The 17,785-nt window shown below is 40.3% G+C and overlaps 1 long non-coding RNA gene across 5 annotated transcripts; it reads right to left on the bottom strand.

Moving 5' to 3' along the window:
• Window positions 1-498: 498 nt before the first annotated feature.
• Window positions 499-14,007, bottom strand: LOC106607903 (uncharacterized). 5 transcript variants are annotated; one of them, XR_014392700.1, is made up of 5 exons: window positions 1,948-4,936; window positions 1,740-1,844; window positions 1,480-1,652; window positions 1,273-1,372; window positions 499-935 (listed from the first exon to the last, which is right to left on the bottom strand). It is a non-coding gene; the product is annotated as an uncharacterized LOC106607903 (long non-coding RNA). The 5 variants fall into 5 exon arrangements; XR_006770280.2 differs by having other exon boundaries at window positions 1,480-1,844; window positions 1,948-14,007; XR_006770279.2 differs by having other exon boundaries at window positions 1,728-4,927.
• Window positions 14,008-17,785: the final 3,778 nt, after the last annotated feature.

Genomic DNA, 17,785 nt, shown 5'->3' with positions numbered 1-17,785 from the left:
TGTTGCTATGTGTCTAAAAACTCTGACACTATATGTTGCACAAGCTATCTATATTGGTCTTTGTGGTTAAGCCTTGGCTGTTGCGAGAGTGTGCTTGCAGGCTAGGTCTGAGTCAGACCGAAACTAGATAAAGAGAAGTAATCACTGTCTGGTTTTGACATTTTGATATTGTGTGACAGTGGACAATGCAAATAAATTCAGAGAAGCTACTGTACTAGGTTGCCTTATAAGGTAACCTCAGCTTATTGATACACACATACAGTACATTGACGTAGATGATCATACCACTAGGGAGTGATCACATGTATAAAATCAGCTGCACCCTTAGGTGGGGTGCGGAACTTACTCTGAAACATACGTGCTGTTTCCATTGTCAACTTCTGTCTCAAATTGCATTAATAAAAGTTTGATTGATTTACTTAAGATCTTGTCTGACTGCTGATTTCACCAATAAGCCAATGACTGACAAGGAACAAGGAACCTACCCAGACAAAAGGATACCGTACAACTTTTTAATTTTAATACATAAACTTTTATATTTTTTGGTAGACTTGTGTCAGTAAAAAAAAAAGTGTACACTCACATGGCAATCAGACTAAAATACTGAATTCTGGTGTGTGGAATATTGAGGTGATTGCTGTGTGGGTGGGAGGTTATGCCTGTCAGTCTCGAAAGGGGGACTTAAGAGGGAGACAGAAGTCCAGGCACTGCTGCTTCCTTTGTTCTGAGTGTTTGCAGTGCTAGTGTTTTTAGTTAATCTGTGTATCTCACATATTATGTGCCCAGTATAATAGAGCAAGAAAACTATCTTAGCAGATAATGACATCATGACAATAACAGTAGCTGTAGACGATGTAATGAAAAGTTGAAGGTTGGTTGGTAATGGAGGACATCAGGTGGATCCACATCTGGGTGTTGGGCAGAACCCCTAGGTCCTGGAGAACAGGAGCAGAGTTAAAGTGAACAGGTAAGGAGACAGAGACGTAAACAAGCAAACACACAGGTTACACTGTACTGTGAGAAGATTTGATGGATTGGCGCAGTGTTATAAATGGGAGATACATAATTTTCAACACTTTTGGAAGGTATAGCCTACCCCAAGCTGGTCCCCCTCTGACTCAGAGCATAGAGAATCAGACTGATATGAACTCAACGGTTATGGTGGATGGGATACCTCCTGCGGTGCTCAGACAGTTGAATAGGTACATTTTTATAAGCTCAGCATAACTACCATTTCTTGCTTTCTCAAATGTCAACCAAAGCTTAACATACTTTGTCTATTGGGCTTCACTGAAGTGTAGGGCGACAGTGCTTCAGTGGTCGACCGTCCAACTGCTAAAACTGGAGATTGTTTGTTTCCACTGAGGTAACCCTAGGAAGACAAAGATAAAAATATCAGTGCTAGAGAAACTAAAACTAGCTTCAGGTTATTTTGTGTGCAAATGCAAATAGTTATCAAATGAATTTTTTTATATTTACCTTAACAGATCGTGACCCCAGAGCAGCGAGGTTTCTCAGATCTCGCCATCCTTTCGTCCTTCTTCCAAACCAAGTAATTCGCCCGGAAGGTCGTAGCACTTGGTCCCCTTTTTGATTCTGCTCCGGTAGCTCTCCTTCTGTTTCTCCTGCACCTTGATAATGTTCAGTCTCACCTGTATTACAAATACATTTCTTACATATCTCTTGGAGGGCCAGTATATAAATTAACAGTAGACAATTATTTTTACATGGTCAAAAACCTCCACATCCTTCTCAGTCCGTGCCTGAAGGTGGTCCTCATAGGCGTTCCGATCTGGTTCGACAACTTCCACCACATCAGGTGGGGTTTCAGTGATCTGAAAGTACTATATTCAAAAATAGCAATAGACAAATAACAACACTAAGTCAATCACACATTTGAAAGACTATAATATATGTGATAATTGTATATACAATTGCATTGTTTACCTCAGTCAACAGCTGCGGCTCCCATCCATACTCGGTGGAGGCTTGGATGCTGCTGTTGAGTGCAAAGGTAATTACCTGCACATTGTTCTCGCATACTTCCTGGCTGGAATGGAGTCAATGGAATGATATCAACCACACACGTGTATGACACCATTTCATTTACTGCATTCCAGACATCCTTCACTTGCAGTCTCTATGGGGGTGCCACAGGGTTCAATTCTCGGGCCGACCCTTTTTCTCTGCATATACAGTTGAAGTCGGAAGTTTACATACACCTTAGCCAAATACATTTCAACTCAGTTTCTCACAATTCCTGACATTTAATCCTAGTAAACATTCCCTGTCTTAGGTCAGTTAGGATCACCACTTTATTTTAAGAATGTGAAATGTCAGAATAATAGTAGAGTGATTTATTTCAGCTTTTATTTCTTATATCACATTCCCAGTGGGTCAGAAGTTATTGTGAAGTAAACAATTAGTATTTGGTAGCATTGCATTTAAATTGTTTGTGTTGGCCACTCCAATACCTTGACTTTGTTGTCCTTAAGCCATTTTGCCACAACTTTGGAAGTATGCTTGGGGTCATTGTCCATTTGGAAGACCAATTTGCGACCAAGTTTCAACTTCCTGACTGATGTCTTTAAATGTTGCTTCAATATATCCACATAATTTTCCAGCCTCATGATGCCATCTATTTTGTGAAGTGCACCAGTCCCTCTTGCAGCAAAGCACCCACACAACAACAACCGTGCTTCACGGTTGGGATGGTGTCCTTCGGCTTGCAAGCCTCCCCCTTTTTCCTCCAAACATAACAATGGTCATTATGGCCAAACAGTTATATTTTTGTTTCATCAGATCAGAGGACATTTCTCCAAAAAGTACAATCTTTGTCCCCATATGCAGTTGCAAACCGTAGTATGGCTTTTTTATGGCGGTTTTGGAGCAGTGGCTTCTTCCTTGCTGAGCGGCCTTTCAGGTCATATCGATATAGGACTTGTTTTACTGTGGATAGATACTTTTGCACCTGTTTCCTCCAGCATCTTCACAAGGTCCTTTGCTGTTGTTCTGGGATTGATTTGCACTTTTCGCACCAAAGTACGTTCATCTCTAGGAGACAGAACGCGTCTCATCCCTGAGCGGTATGACGGCTGCATGGTCCCATGGCGTTTATACTTGCGTACTGTTGTTTGTACAGATGAATGTGGTACCTTTAGGCGTTTGATCTAGAAGAAGAAGAAACGCACACCTATTAAGGCGAGGTGCTGGCTAATGGAGTAAACTTGAAAATAAGGGAGAGCCGCACACTCTAGGAGCTCAGATGCACAAATGTAATATCCAACGTTTCGACAGCCACGCTGTCTTCATCAGAGTTTGATCAAACACTGCGAGATGACTCGTTTATATAGTGTCAAAAGACACACAGGTGTCTGCAATCATGGCCAAGTGTGGCCTAATATCATTGGTTAATTCTCAAATATAAAAATGGCATACAGTGAGAGAAAAGTATTTGATCCCCTGCTTATTTTGTACGTTTGCCCACTGACAAAGAAATGATCAGTCTATAATTTTAATGGTAGGTTTATTTGAACATTGAGAGACAGAATAACAACAAAAAAAACGCATGTCAGAAATGTTAAAAATTGATTTGTATTTTAATGAGGGAAATAAGTATTTGACCCCCCTCTCAATCAGAAAGATTTCTGGCTCCCAGGTGTCTTTTATACAGGTAACAAGCTGAGATTAGGAGCACACTCTTAAAGGGAGTGCTCATAATCTCAGCTTGTTACCTGTATAAAAGACACCTGTCCACAGAAGCAATCAATCAATCAGATTCCAAACTCTCCTCCATGGCCAAGACCAAAGAGCTCTCCAAAGATGTCAGGGACAAGATTGTAGACCTACACAAGGCTGGAATGGGCTACAAGACCATCGCCAAGCAGCTTGGTGAGAAGGTGACAACAGTTGGTGTGATTATTCGCAAATGGAAGAAATACAAAAGAACTGTCAATCTCCCTCGGCCTGGGGCTCCATGCAAGATCTCACGTCGTGGAGTTACAATGATCATGAGAACGGTGAGGAATCAGCCCAGAACTACACGGGAGGATCTTGTCAATGATCTCAAGGCAGCTGGGACCATAGTCACCAAGAAAACAATTGGTAACACACTACGCCGTGAAGGACTGAAATCCTGCAGCGCCCGCAAGGTCCCCCTGCTCAAGAAAGCACATATACATGCTCGTCTGAAGTTTGCCAATGAACATCTGAATGATTCAAAGGACAACTGGGTGAAAGTGTTGTGGTCAGATGAGACCAAAATGGAGCTCTTTGGCATCAACTCAACTCGCCGTGTTTGGAGGAGGAGGAATGCTGCCTATGACCCCAAGAACACCATCCCCACCGTCAAACATGGAGGTAGAAACATTATGCTTTGGGGGTGTTTTCTGCTAAGGGGACAGGACAACTTCACCGCATCAAAGGGACGATGGACGGGGCCATGTACCGTCAAATCTTGGGTGAGAACCTCCTTCCCTCAGCCAGGGCATTGAAAATGGGTCGTGGATGGCTATTCCAGCATGACAATGACCCAAAACACACGGCCAAAGAAACAAAGGAGTGGCTCAAGAAGAAGCACATTAAGGTCCTGGAGTGGCCTAGCCAGTCTCCAGACCTTAATCCCATAGAAAATCTGTGGAGGGAGCTGAAGGTTTGAGTTGCCAAACGTCAGCCTCAAAACCTTAATGACTTGGAGAAGATCTGCAAAGAGGAGTGGGACAAAGTCCCTCCTGAGATGTGTGCAAACCTGGTGGCCAACTACAAGAAACGTCTGACCTCTGTGATTGCCAACAAGGGTTTTGCCACCAAGTCATGTTTGCAGAGGGGTCAAATACTTATTTCCCTCATTAAAATGGAAATCATTTTATAACATTTTTGACATGCGTTTTTCTGGATTTTTTTGTTGTTATTCTGTCTCTCACTGTTCATATAAACCTACCATTAAAATTATAGACTGATCATTTCTTTGTAAGTGGGCAAACGTACAAAATCAGCAGGGGATCAAATACTTTTTCCCCCCACTGTATCTAAAAAAAATGTTTCCCCCATCTCTACATGTATTAGGTCTCCTGATTTAAACCCGATCAAACTTGTTTGGCATCAACTGCAAACATTAATCCATAACTCTGCCAAGCCTACAGTAACAAGCAAAGATAAACTGATGAAGGCCATCAAGACGTTTCGGCTTGATTAATTGACAATACAACAAATACATTTAGCATCTCAGCAAGGTTTTACCCATGGTCGTGGAGCTGGGGGGGAAGTGCAACTAAAATGTAATTTAAATAAACATTTCTCCTCATTTTATTACATGAAGGCATAAAGGTGTTGATGAAGAACAGTTAGGGACAAATTAGGGGATTTTCACACCTACAGCAGCCGGGCTATGAAGAGTATTGTCCTGCTAATAGGAAACATTGTTTGCATGATGGGCTACACCTGCTAGAGTACACTTGTGGGAAAAAAAACTAGTTTTCAAAATGCCTCCAGCATTTACATCACTACTGTAAATAAAAACACAATCTTGTTTACATTCTTTATTGCAACCACAATGCCACAAATCATTTGCATCTACCTTTCCAATTACTTTTAGAGTTTGGGATTTACAGATGTTCACTGTGAGAATATCTAATAATAATCGCTTTGTAAATAAGGATGCATTATGAAAGAAATGGGCAGGATTCTGTGGTAATATTTTCCCTTTTAGAGACTATAATACTGTACATAATTTTCATTTCTCTTAGAATAACAGTTTTAGTAAATAATATGCTACAGTCCAGTTACAGCTTGTTCTGATCAAGTAAAAAGTATTTATTTGGGTGTGCTTGCAGGACAGAGGAATAGCAGTTCTTAACACTATTGTTCAGGATGAATGGAAAATTGTGTGTCAATTCATAAACAATGTGCCATCGCAAATCTCTCTTAATAATTCCATTTAGAGTATTGGAGGATTCTAAATTAATATCTAAGGGGCACTTTTTGTTAGAGCAAATCTGGAAAATGACATGTGCAAGAGACTGTGGTAATATTTTTCCTTTTAGAGAATATTAAACAGACATTCAATGACATCAGCAAGAGATAGGGTCCAGCATATGTCAGAGAGGTATTTTTGGGACCACATTGTGTCTATTGTCCTGCTAATAGCACTTGTGAAAAACAAGTGTTTGAAAACATTAACGATATCTCAGAGCTTATTTTGTTTTCAAGTAACAGAAAGTTACTGGCTGTACTAGAGAATTTGAAACCTATTTTAAATTCCTACATATAGTATATGAGACTGATTTTAAGAAATGTAGCTTAATTAAATTGATTAATAGTATGGTTTTTCTATTCCAAGAAAAACGAAACCCTCAGGAAAATATGCGTGACCTTTATTTAACTAGGCAAGTCAGTTAAGAACAAATTCGTATTTACAATGACGGCCTACGGGATTCCCAATAACAGCCAGTTGTGATACAGCTAACTTAACTAGGAAATACATTTGACGATACAATTCTCCCCCTACCCTCCATGGCAAGAATCTATTGTCCTGCTAATAGCCCATAATGGCGCTGGACAACGTGACCGGTTGGGAGTAGGCTACAGCACTACAGTAAGAACAAAATAATCCTAACATTTCCACACCCTAATTGTAGTCTAACAAATACCCAAACGGAGATTCAGGGAAAATAAAAATCGAATTGATTTATCAAGACCAGTCCCCATGCTCGTCTCAACCTCTGAATCCTCTTTTCCCCCCCTCGCCTCTTACATTAATTTTGAAATAGTTTTTTTTCCAGTAAGCAACAATGTTTACATTCATTAGCCTACTTTATTTCAATATTTCTGTCATTCAATGACATTTCTTCATTATGGATCCATATGGAAAATGACATGCGCAAGAGAAGGTGGTGATATTTTTCCTTTTAGAGACTATAATACATGGCGTCCAGGTCAGGATAACCAAAACATTTCTTTAATAAAAGACTATCAGAAAGAATGTTGGTACTTATTTATTTTGATCCAAATCCATGAATGAGTGAGTCACTCGGCTTTATGTAGGTGCCGAGGCTATATGACTGCGTCATCAACTTGATTATTTAGCAGACATCACTTGCTTATATTTCAGTCAACACATATCTTAAGAATATCATGGAATTTAACATTTTCATTTCTCTTAGAATAAAAACAGCATAACAACAGTTTTACTAAGTAATACTGACAAGTAGAAACAAAAAGTGTGTTTTTCCAGGTGTGCGCATGCATGACATAGGAATAGCAATTCTTACACTGTTTAAAATTCAATCACCTTCTTCATCCAGTTAACCTGTTATGGCTAGGGGGCAGTATTTTCACGGCTGGATAAAAAACGTACCCGATTTAATCTGGTTACCACTCCTGCCTAGTAACTAGAATATGCATATAATTATTGGCTTTGGATAGAAAACACCCTAAAGTTTCTAAAACTGTTTGAATGGTGTCTGTGAATATAACAGAACTCATATGGCAGGCAAAAACCTGAAGATTTCATGCAGGAAGTGGCCTGTCTGACAAGGTGTCGTTCTTCTTGTCTCTGTTTAGTGAAGAGTGAGGATCTTAGCTGTCCCATGACACTTCCTACGGCTGCCATAGGTTCTCAGAAGGCGGCAAAACGCTGAATCGTGGCTTTGCAGGCTCTGGCTGAAACAAAGTAGCGCGTTTGGGTAGTGGCTGGTTACAGTACTGTGAGACTCAGGCTCGTGCCCGCGTCGACCGAAAGCTTTGTTTTCTTTCCTCTGTTTAGCTAAATGGACATTCCCGGTCGGAATATTATCGCTTTTTTACGAGAAAAATGGCATAAAAATGGATTTTAAACAGCGGTTGACATGCTTCGAAGTACGGTAATGGAATATTTAGATTTTTTTTGTCACGAATTGCGCCATGCGCACGACCCTTCTTTACCATTCGGATAGTGTCTGGGACGCACGAACAAAACGCCGCTATTCGGATATAACGATGGATTATTTTGGACCAAACCAACATTTGTTATTGAAGTAGCAGTCCTGGGAGTGCATTCTGACGAAGACAACAAAAGGTAATCAAACTTTTATAATAGTAAATCTGATATTGGTGAGTGCTAAACTTGCCGGGTGTCTAAGTAGCTAGCCCGTGATGCCTGGGCTATGTACTTAGAATATTGCAAAATGTGCTTTCACCAAAAAGCTATTTTAAAATCGGACATAGAGTGCATAGAGGAGTTCTGTATCTATAATTCTTAAAATAATTATGCTTTTTGTGAACGTTTATTGTGAGTAATTTAGTAAATTGTTAGCAAATTCCCCGGAAGTTTGCGGGGGGTATGCTAGTTCTGAACGTCACATGCTAATGTAAAAAGCAGTTTTTTTGATATAAATATGAACTTGATTGAACAAAACATGCATGTATTGTTTAACATAATGTCCTAGGTGTGTCATCTGATGAAGATCATCAAAGGTTAGTGCTGCATTTAGCTGTCTTCTGGGTTTTTGTGACATTATATGCTAGCTTGAAAAATGGGTGTCTGATTATTTCTGGCTTGGTACTCTGCTGACATAATCTAATGTTTTGCTTTCGCTGTAAAGCCTTTTTGAAATCGGACAGTGTGGTTAGATAAAGGAGAGTCTTGTCTTTAAAATGCTGTGAAATAGTCATATGTTTGAAAAATTGAAGTTTTTGTATTTTTGAGGAATTTGTAATTCGCGCCACGCCTATCATTGGATATTGGAGCAGGTGTTCCGCTAGCGGAACGTCTAGATGTAAGAGGTTAATTGAAATTCAATTTTTAAGTAGTGCACAATTATCAGTTTCTATTTGGTTTATGTCGCCCATTCATTGTCAGTTAGACACATTAGCGCCTTGGGACCCAAAATCATAAAATCAGTGCTCCAACTCCCTCTTGCGCTGGTCTGGAGAAAATGAAGCAGTGACGCAGGGTACCGTACTAAACCACAAATTACCTCTAAATCCAGCAGCAAAATCTCAAAACATTTCGTTGAGCAACCACTATGTGCACAGTAGCAAAGTTAACCAGCATGTTGATGTTGAGAACAATGTGGCGGAGGCGAGAATACAGCTCTTGCCTTAATTGTCTATAAAAAGTGAGTAAAGAGGAGACCAACTTAATTAGGTCTATAATCAATAGCCTAACTGTTAAATGTGCTTGGCTTTATAAATCATCCATATACATCTACAGAAATAAGACAGATCCTGCTTCTGTTTGAATGTTTGTTTAATAGCCTACTGATTCCGTGAGCACCAAGCCTCACACAACATGTCAGATTAAACAATTTTACAAAATAGTCTGTTTTTAATCTTTGCTATGATGCAATAAAGGCTTCAGACTTTTTTCGTTAAAACAGCTGCTGGTATTATTTATAATTTATTTAATGTAGTTTACACTTCCAAATTTTCTGAAAAACAATATTCATAATAACAATACAACTTATTTCTTGATCTCCTTTTGTTTTTATCATCATCGTTAATGCCATCACAGAGCATACGAGTCATTTATGATTTGAAATGCAAAATAATTACCGTAAATAATATATTAACCATTTCCTTTTGGGAAATTGCATTCACGAATGAATGTGACTGTTTAACCTTTGCTGTAATAAAGGCTTTACAAAAAAAAAAACTTGACTCTCTAGTAAGCTTATTATATATTTAGTGCTGTTTACATTTTATCCAAAACGGTCTAACAGCACCTGTTTGGCACACAATATGCATGTAGCGCTTGCTCCTTACCTTCTTTTTCTTGATCTCTAGTATTTTCCACAACTTAGTAACATTTACTCCACACATCCGACTCCCCTTTTACCTCCTGCGCAACCAGTAAACATTACCGTTTCAAGTTTGTCACGTCCTCTGCATCCATTTTGCAGTCACGTGATCGGAGTTTGTTATAACCAATTTATTGATTTGATTATGCTATGCGTCAGGCCCTATTGGTCACATGCATGCGATGCATACAAGTAAAGAGAACAGGGGTTGAGGGAATAGGGAATGTATTTCCTAAACAAATGTGGGATTTCGGTAACCAAACCTTTCAGTCAGAACTGGCTGTAATTATGTTGCAGCTTCAGCAACACGGACAGCATGATAAACACTGTTGAAGTTCTGTGGTCGCTGCAGCAGGGAGGAGAGCGAGACAACAGGTGCTAGTCACAGTGTCACTTGTTATTTTTTTAACACAGCAAGTCTGAGCCTGGCCAAGCACAATCAAATCAATTGCGTCAGACTCATTTGTGTCTTCATTATTTAATCAAACAGTGTGCCTAAAGCATCAGACAAGCTCAGTGCATGTAGCTGATTTGATTAACACATAGGATGTGTCTATATGGAAAAATACACGTTTCAAAAATGTTGACCAAACGATTGGTCGAAAGAACAAACGACTCTCGGTCGACAAATTTTAAAAATCAGGGACAGCCCTACGGGAAGGTGTCTACTATAATTCCTAGCCTAAGATACCACATGACAAATCCCTCAATAATTATAGACCCATTACCCTGACCACACTACTCAGCAAGTGCATGGAAAGACTGGTTGTCAAAGAACTAACAATGCAAACAGAACCTCTTCAGTTTGTTTATTAGACAAACCTGGGTGTAAAAGATAGAAGATGCCACACGAACTCTCCTGGACAAAGTCTACTTCCATCTTGACAAAGTTAACATGTCAGGCATTGTCTCATATCAGATACTGCTACAATATGCTGTCCTAACATTCGAAAATGTAACCAAGGTGTCATTGTCCACTGAACCCCCTTTCATCCCCAAAAATGTCAGTTAAATCTTCCCAAAAACTATAAACCTTTAGCTAAGAATTTTGTTTTCAGGAGCTAGTCTTCACCACCCACTTCTACATCTAGCTAAGGTGCTTGTGGTGGAATCAGTATTTAAGAAATTCAAAATGTGCAACAAAAGAATGGCTAGCTAACGCATTAGCTAGCTAGTGTCTGCATCAGTCTCAAATCAATTCATATGAAACGAAAGGGATGCTAACAACGCCAGTTAACACACAATGCTGAATACTCACTCTAGCTAGCTATCGGTTCTGCCGTGATTAGTGAGCCGAGTAATACAGCAGAGCTGACTGCGACGTTATCGCGTTGGCCAAATGTAACAAAGTAGCGAGGCACAGTGCCAGCTGTCAAGAGTTAGCTACATGCTGATTTCTGAGAACAGTCCCATAACTTTGGTGCTGTACAACTTCAACAAGCTGGCAAACTAGCTACTGTACGGCCATTCAAACAAGCTTGCACTAGGCAATGACAAGATGATCATGTCTCCGCCCTAACACTGGGAGTCGTTGTCCCAAAGGTGGGAAGCGACAAGCTTAGGTCAAAATACTGCTTAGGCTTTGCCAGCAGCATACCACCCTGCATCCCACTGCTGGCTTGCTTCTGAAGCCAAGCAGGGTTGGTCCTGGGTGGTCCCCGGATGGGAGACTAGATGCTGCTGGAAGTGGTGTTGGAGGGCCAGTAGGAGGTACTCTTTCCTCTGGTCTAAAAAAATAGTGATTGGGGACCTTTCCCTGTGTAGGGTGCAGTCTTTAGGATGGGACGTTAAACGGGTGTCCTGACTCTCTGTGGTCACTTAAAGATCCCATGGCACTTATTATAAGAGTAGGGGTGTTAACCCGTGTCCTGGCTAAATTCCCAATCTGGCCCTCATACCATCACGGTCACCTAATCATCCCCAGCTTACAATTGGCTCATTCATCCCCCCTCCTATCCCCGTAACTATTCCCCAGGTCGTTGCTGTAAATGAGAATGCATTTGGCTTATTTTGGACAGATTTTGGCGAGAGTGGCTTCGTCTCCTCCCCTCTTGCTCAGCTGATCAAACATGGTCTGCCGTAGTAGCCAGTGCATAATAGCTACCGAGAGCAGAGTGATTTTAAGAATCAGGAACTAGTGTTGGGCGGATGAGCAAAAATCAAACATGTTAAAAGTTCCATGTCCTACAAGACAGATCTGTTGAGGGACGAGCATCACGTAGGAGTGAAGCCACCAAATGTGAGAAGATAATGTCAGGATCGTATTAATAAAGTTTCTCAGCCTTTAACACAGTGCAACCTCACCTGCTACTGATATGCCTTCGTGACCTACAGTGTCTTCAGAAAGTATTCATACCCCTTGACATATTCCAAATATAGAACACTATAAAAGGAAAGCACTCTAGGTCTACAACTAAAACACCCACCCACTGCACGCATCCTTCAACATGCTGCCGCCCGGTCGGAGATTAAAAGGTGCCACACGCAACAACAAATAAAAGTTTACAAAACAATCCTTCAGTGACAATTCTCTATGGTGGAACCGACATGGAAAAGCTCAATGTGTGGAATGTGCATTTTTATGTCTGCTTTTATCCTTTAATGTAGTTATGTATTTTTGTTGTTGTTGATCCTTTCAATGCCAAGAGCGCCAACACAATTTTCCATTTTGTGCAAACCTAATGGACAATTAGGTTTTCTAATTCTAATTCTCTTTCAGCCTTCGAAGCCTACCCAACTTCACTTCATAAATACTTATCATGATTCAATCAGCGGAACAAAGAAACTCATACATGTTAAAACCTCCAAGAGCGAGAAAAATGTGTCCGTTTTACACTTTACACAAAGTAGCTGAACAATCTAACTAACTAGCATGACTAGGGTCATCTTTTTTTCTTGGTAAAAAAAATTCAAGCCATTGTAGCAAAAACCATGCAATCCTGATACTTGACTCGAAATAGAGGAAGTTTGGGAAAACTCCATGCTCAGGGGAAAGGGCCTGCCTCGGTGCTGGAAGACAGCAGTTCAGTCCTTTTGAGGTTGAAAGGAATTTGACGAAGTCCCCCACCTCTAGAATGTTACGGTAAAGCAATCACCCTTAGTTAAAAGGTCCAATGTAGCCCTCTCAGTATCAAATAATTTAAGTGTGCTGCGCCCATCATTGTTGGCTCAATAACCCATATTTTTTATTTAGCATTGTTGTCAGGAAAAATTCCAAAAGTATAGAAATCATCTTGTGCTGCCACTCCATAAGGGTGGGGATAGTAGTGATCAAAATAATTTGTGCCCAATTTCAAGGCTTCTTTGTCTAGCTAAGATTCTTGAATCATTGGTAAATGTACAACTTTGCCCTTTTTTATCTGAGAAATGTATTTATAATGTAAACCAAATCAGGGTTTAGACCTGGTCATAGCAGTATTAGAGCAGCCACTTTAGTTGTTAATGATCTTGTCAATGCTTTAGACTCTAAAATGAAATGGGCTGCTTTGTTTGTGGACCTGTCAAAAGCTTTTGATACTGTTGATCATGCCATGTTATTGAATAAGTTGTCCTCGATAGGCCTGAGCTCTGACACCTGTTCTTGCTTTCGTGAACATCTTAGTGACGGAACTAAGGCCATGGTGAAGGTCGAAATTCTTGAAATACATAAAGGTGTTCCGCAGGGGTCGATACTAGGACCTAGGTTCTTTTCACTATTTACATAAATGCTATTGATCAATCTGTTAAATCGTAAATGTCATCTATATGCGGATTAGAGCTGGCCCAATTTAGTCGACTGGTTGATTGATAGGCTGTTGGTAGACCGAGATTTCTTTTGTCGAGCAGTAGAAAAAAAAAAAGTCTAAGTGGACTACTCCATTGTGGAGGCTGTGGGGATGGCACAGTCCATCACTCTAAGACATGTGCTACTGAAATTGTATATTGTTATATTTTGTAAGAACAATGGTGCAACACTTTCTCCCACGTTAGACAGCGGTCACTGTCCAGGGTTCTGAAACATTGCGCTGTTGAATTGGCACCTTTTCCTAGACCATGTTGCTATATGCATAAAAGCAAAGTTAACCAGCATATTGGTGTGGCAAACAATGCGGCGGAGTCAGCTGCGGAGTTAGGAGATGCGAAAACAGCCCTTGCCTTAATTGTCTAAGAAAAGTGAGGGGAAACCCCAACTTAATTAGGTCTATAATCAATTGACTACCTGTTAAATGTGCCTGGCTTTATAAATAAATCTATACACCACACACACACACACACACACACCACACACACCACACACACACCCCCCCCGGCATTCAGAAAGTATTCACACTTAGATAAAATAAATACAGTCGCTCAATCTACACACAAAGCACCATAATGAAAAATCGAAAACCGGTTTAGACATTTTTGCAAATGTATTAAATATAAAAAAACAGATACCTTAATTACATAAATATTCAGACCCTTTGCTATGAGACTAAATTGAGCTCGGGTGCATCCTGTTTCCATTGATCATCCTTGAGATGTTTCTACAACTTGGAGTCCACCTGTGGTAAATTCAAATGATTTGACATGATTTGGAAAAGAACACACCTGTCTCTATAAGGTCCTACAGTTGACAGTGCATGTCAGAGCAAAAACCAAGCCATGAGGTCGAAGGTATTGTCCGTAGAGATCCTAGACAGGATTATGTCGAGGCACAGATCTGGGGAAGGGTACCAAAACAATGTCTGCAGCATTGAGGGTCCCCAAGAACACAGTTTTCTCCATCATTCAATGGAAGAAGTTTTGAACCACCAAGACTCCCTCCTCCTAGAGCTGGCCGCCCAGGCTAAACTGAGCAATCTCTGTGGAGATGGGAGAACCTTCCAGAAGGACAACCATCTCTGCAGCACTCCACCAATATGCCTTTATGGTAGAGTGGCCAGATGGAAGTAAAAGGCACATGACATATCGTTTGCCATAAAAAGGTACCTAAAGGACTCTGACCAGGAAAAACAAGATTCTCTGGTCTGATGAAACCAAGATTGAACACTTTGGCCTGAATGCCAAGTGCCACGTCTGGAGGAAACCTGGCACCATCCCTGCGGGGAAGTATGATGGTGGCAGCATCATGCTGTGGTGATGTTTTTCAGTGGCAGGGACTGCGAGACTAGTCAGGACGGAGGGAAAGATGAACGGAGAAAAATACAGAGATCTTTGAAGAAAACATGCTCCAGAGCGCTCAGACTGGGGCGAAGGTTCACCTTCCAACAGGACAACAACCTTAAGCACACAGCCAAGATAATGTAGGAGTGGCTTTGGGACAAGTCTCTGAATGTCCTTGAGTGGCACAGCCAAAGCCCAGACTTCAACATGATCGAACATCTCTGGAGACCCGAAAATAGCTGTGCAGCGACACTTCTTTGTAGAGAAGAATGGGAGAAATTCCCCAAATACAGGTGTGACAAGCTTGTAGCGTCATACCCAAGAGGACTAAATACTGTAATCTTTGCCAAAAGGTGCTTCAACAAGGTACTGAGTAAAGGGACATATTTAATAAACGTTCAAACATTTCAAACAACCGGTTTCTGCTTTGTCATTGAGGTATTGTGTGTAGATTGAGAATGTCTTTTTTTTTATATCCATTTTAGAATAAGGCTGTAAGGTAACAAAAGGTGGAAAAAGTCAGGGGGTCTGAAAACTTTCTGAATGCAATGAATATCTACAGATGAAGTCGAAAGTTTACATACACTTAGGTTGGAGTCATTAAAACTCGTTTTTCAACCACTCCACACATTTCTTGTTAACAAACTATAGTTTTGGCAAGTCGGTTAGGACATCTACTTTGTGCATGACACGAGTCATTTTTCCAACAATTGTTTACAGATTTTTCCACTGTATCACAATTCCTGTGGGTCAGAAGTTTACATACACTAAGTTGACTGTGCCTTCAAACAGCTTGGAAAATTCCAGAAAATGATGTCATGGCTTTAGAAGCTTCTGGTAGGCTAATTGACATCATTTGAGTCAATTAAAGGTGTACCTGTTGATGAATTTCAAGGCCTACCTTCAAACTCAGTGCCTCTTTGTTTGACATCATGGGAAAATCAAAAGAAATCAGCCAAGACCTCAGGAAATATAATTGTAGACCTCCACAAGTCTGGTTCATCCTTGGGAGCAATTTCCAAATGCCTGAAGGCACCACGTTCATCTGTACAAACAATAGTACGCAAGTATAAACATCATGGGACCAGGCAGCCGTCATACCGCTCAGGAAGGAGACGCGTTCTGTCTCCTAGAGATGAATGTACTTTGGTGCGAAAAGTGCAAATCAATCCCAGAACAGCACCAAAGGATATTGAAGATGCTGGAGGAAACAAGTACAAAAGTATCTATATCCAAAGTAAAACGAGTCCCATGTCGACATAACCTGAAAGGCCGCTCAGCAAGGAAGAAGCCACTGCTCCAAACCCGCTATAAAAAAGCCAGACTATGGTTTGAAGAGGGACTGGTGCACTTCACAAAATAGATGGAATCCTGAGGCAGGAAAATTATGTGGATATATTGAAGCAACATCAACACATCAGTCAGGAAGTTAAAGCTTGGTCGCAAATGGGTCTTCCAAATGGACAATGACCCCAAGCATACTTCCAAAGTTGAGGCAAAATTGCTTAAGGACAACAAAGTCAAGGTATTGGCATGGCCATCACAAAGCCCTGACCTCAATCCTATAGAAAATGTGTGGGCAGAACTGAAAAAGCATGTGGAAGCAAGGAGGCCTACAAACCTAACTCAGTTACACCAGCTCTGTCAGGAGGAATGGAACAAAATTCACCCAACTTATTGTGGGGAAGCTTGTGGAAGGCTATCCGAAACGTTTGACCCAAGTTAAACAATTTAAAGGCAATGCTACCAAATACTAATTGAGTGTACGTAAACTTCTGACCCACTGGGAATGTGATGATAGAAATAAAAGCTTAAATAAAATCACTACTATTATTCTGACATGTCACATTCTTAAAATAAAGTGGTGAACCTAACTGACCTAAAACAGGGAATTTTTACTAGGATTAAATGTCAGGAATTGTGAAAAACTGAGTTTAAATGTATTTGGTTAAGGTGTATGTAAACTTCAACTGTATTTATACACAGTACCAGTCAAGTTTGGACACACCTACAAGGGTTTTTATTTTTTACTATTTTCTACATTGTAGAATAATAGTGAAGACATCAAAACAATGGAACATATGGAATCATGTAGTAGCCAAAAAAAGTGTTAAATCAAAATATATTTTATATTTGAGATTCGTCAAAGTAGCCACCCTTTGCTTTGATGAGAGCTTTGCACAGTCGTGGCATTCTCTCAACCAGATTCATGAGGTAGTCACCTGGAATGCATTTAAATTAACTTAATTAGCATACTGGTTATTATTCGGAATTTCAGATGACTGACGTGCCCAAAGTAAACTGCCTGTTACTCAGGCCCAGAAGCTAGGATATGCATATACTTGGTAGCATTGGATAGAAAACACTCTGAAGTCTCTAAAACTGTTAAAATAATGTCTGAGTATAACAGAACTGATATGGCAGGCGAAAATCTGAGGGAAAATACATCCGGAAATATTTGAGGTCATTGGCCATTTCAATGCTAGCCTATGGGAAATACAAATAGATAGGACCCAGATTGAAGTTCCTATGGCTTCCACTAGATGTCAAGTCTTTAGAAAGGGTGTCAGGCTTGTTTTTTGAAAAATGAGCAAGTAGGTGTAGTTTTTCCAAGGTGTCTCATTAGAAAAGTAATATTGTTGGCGCGTGAATGAGGTGCGCGCTCTTCGTTATTTATCTTCCCAATTGAACATACTATTCTCCGTCTTAAATATTATAGTTTATTTAGATATTAGAGTACCTGAGGATTAATTAGAAACATCGTTTGACTTGTTTGGAAGAACTTTACAGGTAACTTTTTGGATTTGTTTGTATGCATGTTGAATGAGTGGATTACTGAGATCATTGGTGCCAACTAAACAGACTTTTTTGGATATAAAGAA

Source organism: Salmo salar, chromosome 06 (assembly GCF_965601325.2).
Source record: "Salmo salar chromosome 06, fSalSal1, whole genome shotgun sequence".
NCBI classification, from domain to species: domain Eukaryota; kingdom Metazoa; phylum Chordata; class Actinopteri; order Salmoniformes; family Salmonidae; genus Salmo; species Salmo salar.
The sequence above is the reverse complement of the archived record's forward strand: the minus strand, read 5'-3'. Positions and strand labels throughout refer to the sequence as shown.